The sequence below is a fragment of the Ananas comosus genome, unplaced genomic scaffold (assembly GCF_001540865.1).
Source record: "Ananas comosus cultivar F153 unplaced genomic scaffold, ASM154086v1, whole genome shotgun sequence".
In the NCBI taxonomy this organism is placed as follows: Eukaryota; Viridiplantae; Streptophyta; class Magnoliopsida; order Poales; family Bromeliaceae; genus Ananas; species Ananas comosus.
In genome coordinates, this window is record NW_017893409.1 from 1 (window position 1) to 5,638 (window position 5,638).

Sequence of the window (5,638 nt, forward strand, 5' to 3'; positions counted from 1 at the left end):
TCCTTCTCCTGTCGCCCCACAGGGCTCGCAGGCCCCCGCGCCCTCTCCCTAGTGCTCGTGTCCTGTTCGCGGGCGCGGGCGCAGGTGCGAGCGGGTGCGGGCGAGCGGGCTCGGACGCGGGCACGGGCGGCGCGCGGGAGGGAGCCGGGGCGCGAGCGGGTGCCCGGCGCGGGTCGGTCGCAGGGGGTAGCACGTGCGGGCGCGCCCGGGGGCCGGGCGCGGGTCCCTCTCCGGAGAAACATCAAGTTAACAAACAACTAAGAGCGATTGTTTTTAGTGTAACCGTTTCCTCATTCTCTATCTCTTGCGCTCTAAGTGTTTGATGAATTGCCTCTGCAGTGGTGAAGTAGCTGTGGTCTGAGCTTATTATCTGGAGGATTAATGCTTTATCTTTCATAGCTGAATCGGTGGCGTCGGTGATCATCGAGGCGTGCCCGACGGCTGGCGGCATGCAGGAAAAGCCTTAACAGATTTGGAAAATTTGTTCGTGCGCTGAACTACAGGGAAATGAATTTGGGGACAGGCCTTTCTGGACAATTTTCTTGCTGTTGTGTTATCTATTCTCCTTGCTTTTGTTTTTTCCCCACTTCTGCTTCGCTGCTTAATACCTCTCAGCGTTCTGAAACAGCTTTGTCTGGTTTCTGTTTGTTTCCTCACCTTTGTTTTAACCGGTTTCGTTTAAGCTGCTTGCAGCGGTTTTAACCGGTTTCCCAAAGAACTCTTTGTTGTCGTTTCCGTGTACACTGTCTGCTACAATTTCTTGCTATTATGATGATTCATAGGTGGTTGTATGCATTTATTATTGCTTTTTTGCGTTCTGGAACGTAAGGCCTTCCTTTTTGTGTGTGTGTGTGTGTATGGGGTTGTGCTGTTCTAATGCAATTGTGCATAGAAAATTTGTGCCTTATCATATGCCAGTGTAAAGTTCCATGAATTAGATCAAACTGAAATTCATGCATGAATAATTGCAATTTTAATTCACTTTAGAGAAAGAATTTGGGTTTAATTCTGATTCTTTTTTTCAAATTTCTTTTATAGAGTAGCTTCGACTTTCCTATGTTCGTTCTCGGCTTTGTGCTTAATTTACAAGTATTATCCACAAAATATTTGCTTCTATTAGACTGTTTAGCCTTAAATATTTGTAGCTATTTGTTACGTTCTTCTATTTTCTTTCTTTCCTTTGAGGCGATGATGACAAGTAGAGGAAAGTGGAAAACATTTTGGCTTCGAACAAATGAAAGTTTGGACGTCCTACTCATAGGCAACCACTTCCTATTGTTCTTATCCTTGATGGCTACTGTTGATGGCCTTAATCCTAGAGAAGCTGTAGCTGTTCATCCTGGGTTTTGGTTCTCACTGTTTGTGCATTTGTTGCTCTTGGTTATCAACTGTTCCTGTCACTATCCTATACTCATGACTTTCTGTTATTCTTATCCTTGGTGGCTGCTGCTCATGACCTTAATGTTTGAAAGCTGTAGCTATGCGTATTTGGCTATGGTTGTCGCGGGTTGTTCATTAACTGCTCTCAGTAATCCACTGATCCTGCCACTACCTTTTACTCATGGTTGGTATTACTGATTCAACTTAACTGAGCCTTACCTTCTTTTTGCATTTTCTAATGAATGTTTCAAATTTGTATTAATTTTATTTTGGCATGGTTTTAATATTTGTGTCTGTGTTAGGACATTTGAGTTTAAATAGTTTGTGCTATTTGTTCCACCTTTTAGTATTCATATGATCTATATGACTAAAACTGCTTTTATTAGCTTCACATAGTTCGGTGCTTCATGGTGTTTCTTTTAAGTTGAATCTTACTTTTTTGTGTTGTAGTTCCTGCTTTCTATTTATATAGCTCAATACTTCTTGATCTTTCTGCTATTTACATGAAGCCTAATTTTTTGTTATTGATTTCCTACATTCTTCGCTCTATTCTACGCTGTTTTAATCGATCGAAACAGCTCTAGATAAGCTGAAACTATCTGTTCTCTTTGCTTCATTCTACTTCAATAACTGTTTTTGGGGGCTTATTTACATGGTTTGATTATGTAACTTTTCAATATATATTACATATGTTGGCTAATCGATCACTGATAACTCTTTCGCAGTAAGAATTGGAAGCTCACTTTCATTGTTTTACATATTGTATTTGCATTTCCTGCTTTACTTTACCTTGCTCTTATTTTCATATGTTTTAATATTGTCTATCTTTTTCCCTTTTGTATTTTGTAATATATACATACTTTACCTACAGCTTTTGATTTGTCTTATTATTGTCTCATTAGTTTGATTCATCCTCTTTACTTTACTATTAGTTGTCTACACTTTTCTTAAACTGATCCCCTCCCTTCTTTTTCCAACACCAAAATTTTTTGGGCATACTTTTCACACTGATTCCTAAAGAAAATACAGGCTGTATGTTAGACGGCCATCTATCTAAGCCTCTTTAGAAGTCTTGCAGAAGGAACTTTACGTCATTTTTTTACATTACGCTTTCTCTTTGTGTTTTTGTGTGCTATTTATTTCTTTGTTTCTATAGATTACTTATTTTTGCTATCCGGTTTTGTTTACCCTGCTTCTGTATATCTATATGAATGGTTTATTCCCATTTCCATAGGCTAATTTATTATGGAGTTTCGCATTTTCCTTGCAACCATCGATTTTATACTTCAGTTTTTCGGATTTCGTTGTTCACTCTGAACTTATTTTGATTGATTTAATGTATTTTCACAGTCCTCTTCTTTTTTTACCCCGCCCCCACTCTTCTCTTCTTTGCGGACATTAGTTTCATCTTTTTGAGGCTGTTGGCATTTCCCCAAAAAGCTTTTTTTTGGTCATTGATTTCTCGAAAAACTATCTGGTTGCTGATTTATTGTGGAGTTCCTCATCTTTCTTGCAAGCATCGATTTTACGCTCCAGTTCTCGATTTGCTGTCGTTCGCTGGTGCATTTTTCAGGGCTCTTTTCCTAAATTCTAACCTTTTATTTAGAATTCTAACCTCTCAGAATTCAGAAATCTGAATTCTAGAAGCCTATTGGTGAAATTTAGTATATGAAACGATTGAATCTCGGTATGCTCCTAGCCTTCATTCCAAAAAAAATTCAAGGCTCTTTTCCTGAATTCTAACCTTTTATTTAGAATTCTAACCTCTCAGAATTCAGAAATCTGAATTCTAGGAGCCTATTGGTGAAATTTAGTACGTGAAATGATTGAATCTCAGTATGCTCCTAGCCTTCATTCGAAAAAATGAACTAGAAACCTGGTCTTTTCAGTTTGATTTTAGTATTTGATTTGTTTCTCTTCAGTGTTCTCAAATTTGCAATGTCAAATTAAATGATTTTAAGTTCTATCTTTTATGCTTTAGATTACTATCGTGCGCAATAGAACATCTGACTGTTGAGATTGTTCAGTTGATGGTCTCCGATATAAGCTTGGCAATTGGGTGGGCTACAGAATTCATCAACACAATTCGAAATTCCATCGAGAAATCTGAATTCAGCTCAATTCAACTAGGCAATATGTTGAATAAAGCATATTGAATTCAGATTTCGGCTAGGTGATTCAGAATTGAATATGTTGAATTCTAAATGCGACATATTTTGATTTCCTCCTGCATATGTTGGATCCAGATATGCGTCGTTTGTGATAATGTTTTGTTGCTTTTGGACTACTTTGCTTTCCTCGCTTTTAGTCCAATCCTCCTATTTTTTCGGAGTTTCTCTTCACTTCTCTTGTCCCATGCTATGATGACCTTCCCCTTGAATGTCAGATATTTGCGATAATTGAGAATGGACCAGGCCTTCTTGGTTGGTGATAGGGGCACTTTCGATGGCCTACTTCTTTACTGGTGATAGGGGCACTTTGGATGGCCTACTTTATAGGCAACCAGTTGGCCTACTTCTTCACTGGTGGTAGGGGCACTTTGGACGGCCTTCTTCCTAGGCAACCAGTTGCTCTTATTTGTGCTAAGAATGCTTTCAGTATACATGTCGGTTCTAACTCAGTCTCCAGTATTGAGTGGGCAGGTTTCGGCACCAATCTAATAATGTTCAATGGTCGGGGGAGTCTGAGCAAAATATATTTATTTTCGCTATTCGGTTTTCCTTACCTTGCTTCTATATATATATGAATGGCTTATTCCTATTTCCATTGGCTGATTCGTTATGTTGTTTCTCATCTTTCTTCGTTGTTCGCTGAGAACTCTCTTCATTCGAAACAGCATCTCTATAGGTGCTTCTGGTGATTTATTCAGTCTTCTCGGAGCAATGCTGTCGGAGCTTCTCACTAACTGGACCTTATAACCACACAAGATTTATCTTTTCTTTCTCTCATTTCCTTTTTGAGGCTCATGAGTAAGTTTTCTGGAAGCTGATTTTTTTCGACTTCTACAGGCCGGAGCTTTAATAACTCTTTTGGTCATGATTGCGATCAGCTTGGCCCGCGAAATACTCCCACATGTAGATAACTTTGCACATATTGGGGCATTTCTCACTAGCTTTCTCTTAGGTTTTGTACTGCTGCTCGAACCTCAGTTTGCATAGTTGGAACGGCACAATCTGCCTCCTGGAAGGAAGGTCCCACAAAGACATAAGGCTTACCAGTTAATATTATTGGTTGTTGCGCTCACATTGATCATAGTTGGGTAAGTATGCTCTTATACTAAGTTTTTACCAACTGATTGTGTCGGAAAATGACTTTTTATTGTCTTAGGTAGCTGCAATTTGCAAATTCTGAAAATTTCCCTTCCACTTCAACCCAGTTGATGCTTTTTTAACAACAAATCCCTCTCTTTAGTTCTACTTGCTTTGCCTATATTATTATGAGAATCAATCTACATATAACTTGGTCTAAGCACAACTCAACTCAACTCTGCATCTATTGAAAGCTCTTTTTGTGAAATTGTAAGATTCTAAGTCTGGGTGCATAATTCACTTTGAATAGTTTGACAAAGATATCCGAACATATATTTTCTATTTACTATTTTTTTGTTTTCGTTTTTTTCTGTATCTTGGTTGATATATGCCTTACATGAAACTTATATTTTCTCTCATAATGCAGTTTTACTGTTGGGCTGATAATACTATTCCGTTGGGCGGATGCGAATGATCATTGCCACTGGTGTCATTATGCAGCGTAAGGTACAGAAATTTGATTATTGCCACTGGTGTCATTACTTCCTATTTGACGCAACCCTCGCCACGCAGGACAGTCCACTTCATAAAATCCATCGTCATTTGCAACACACCTGGGCCAACTTTGCGGCAATCTTTTATTACAAAGTATGAGACGAAATGGTTCAAATTACCCAATCTTTAGTTTGGTCAAATGTTAAAGCTTCTAAAAATGCAAGTTTTTGTAGGAATCTCATTGCGCTTCCTATACTCTATTTCTGCAAGCATGGAAGCATTAGTTTTTGCTCAGCTTACTGTCAAAACAGCCTTATTTGCTTTTGTTATGTATCTCAGATAGAAAAATATAGTTTCTTATAAAGTTTTTTTAGTCCTAATTTGTTTTACCGTGTAATATAATTTGTTGTTGTCTTCAATTATATGATTTGATTCGGATATTACATATCTTGACTTTCGAGACTTTATCTGGCCCTTTTTTGTGCAATTATTCTTTTTGTTTTAATATGATTGCC

The 5,638-nt window shown here is 38.4% G+C and overlaps 1 long non-coding RNA gene across 2 annotated transcripts; it reads left to right on the forward strand.

Moving 5' to 3' along the window:
* Nucleotides 1–1,510: 1,510 nt before the first annotated feature.
* Nucleotides 1,511–5,427, forward strand: LOC109705955. 2 transcript variants are annotated; one of them, XR_002214991.1, is made up of 6 exons: nt 1,511–1,564; nt 4,217–4,349; nt 4,504–4,639; nt 5,056–5,135; nt 5,202–5,276; nt 5,357–5,427. It is a non-coding gene; the product is annotated as an uncharacterized LOC109705955 (long non-coding RNA). The 2 variants fall into 2 exon arrangements; XR_002214990.1 differs by lacking the exon at nt 5,357–5,427 and having other exon boundaries at nt 5,202–5,346.
* Nucleotides 5,428–5,638: the final 211 nt, after the last annotated feature.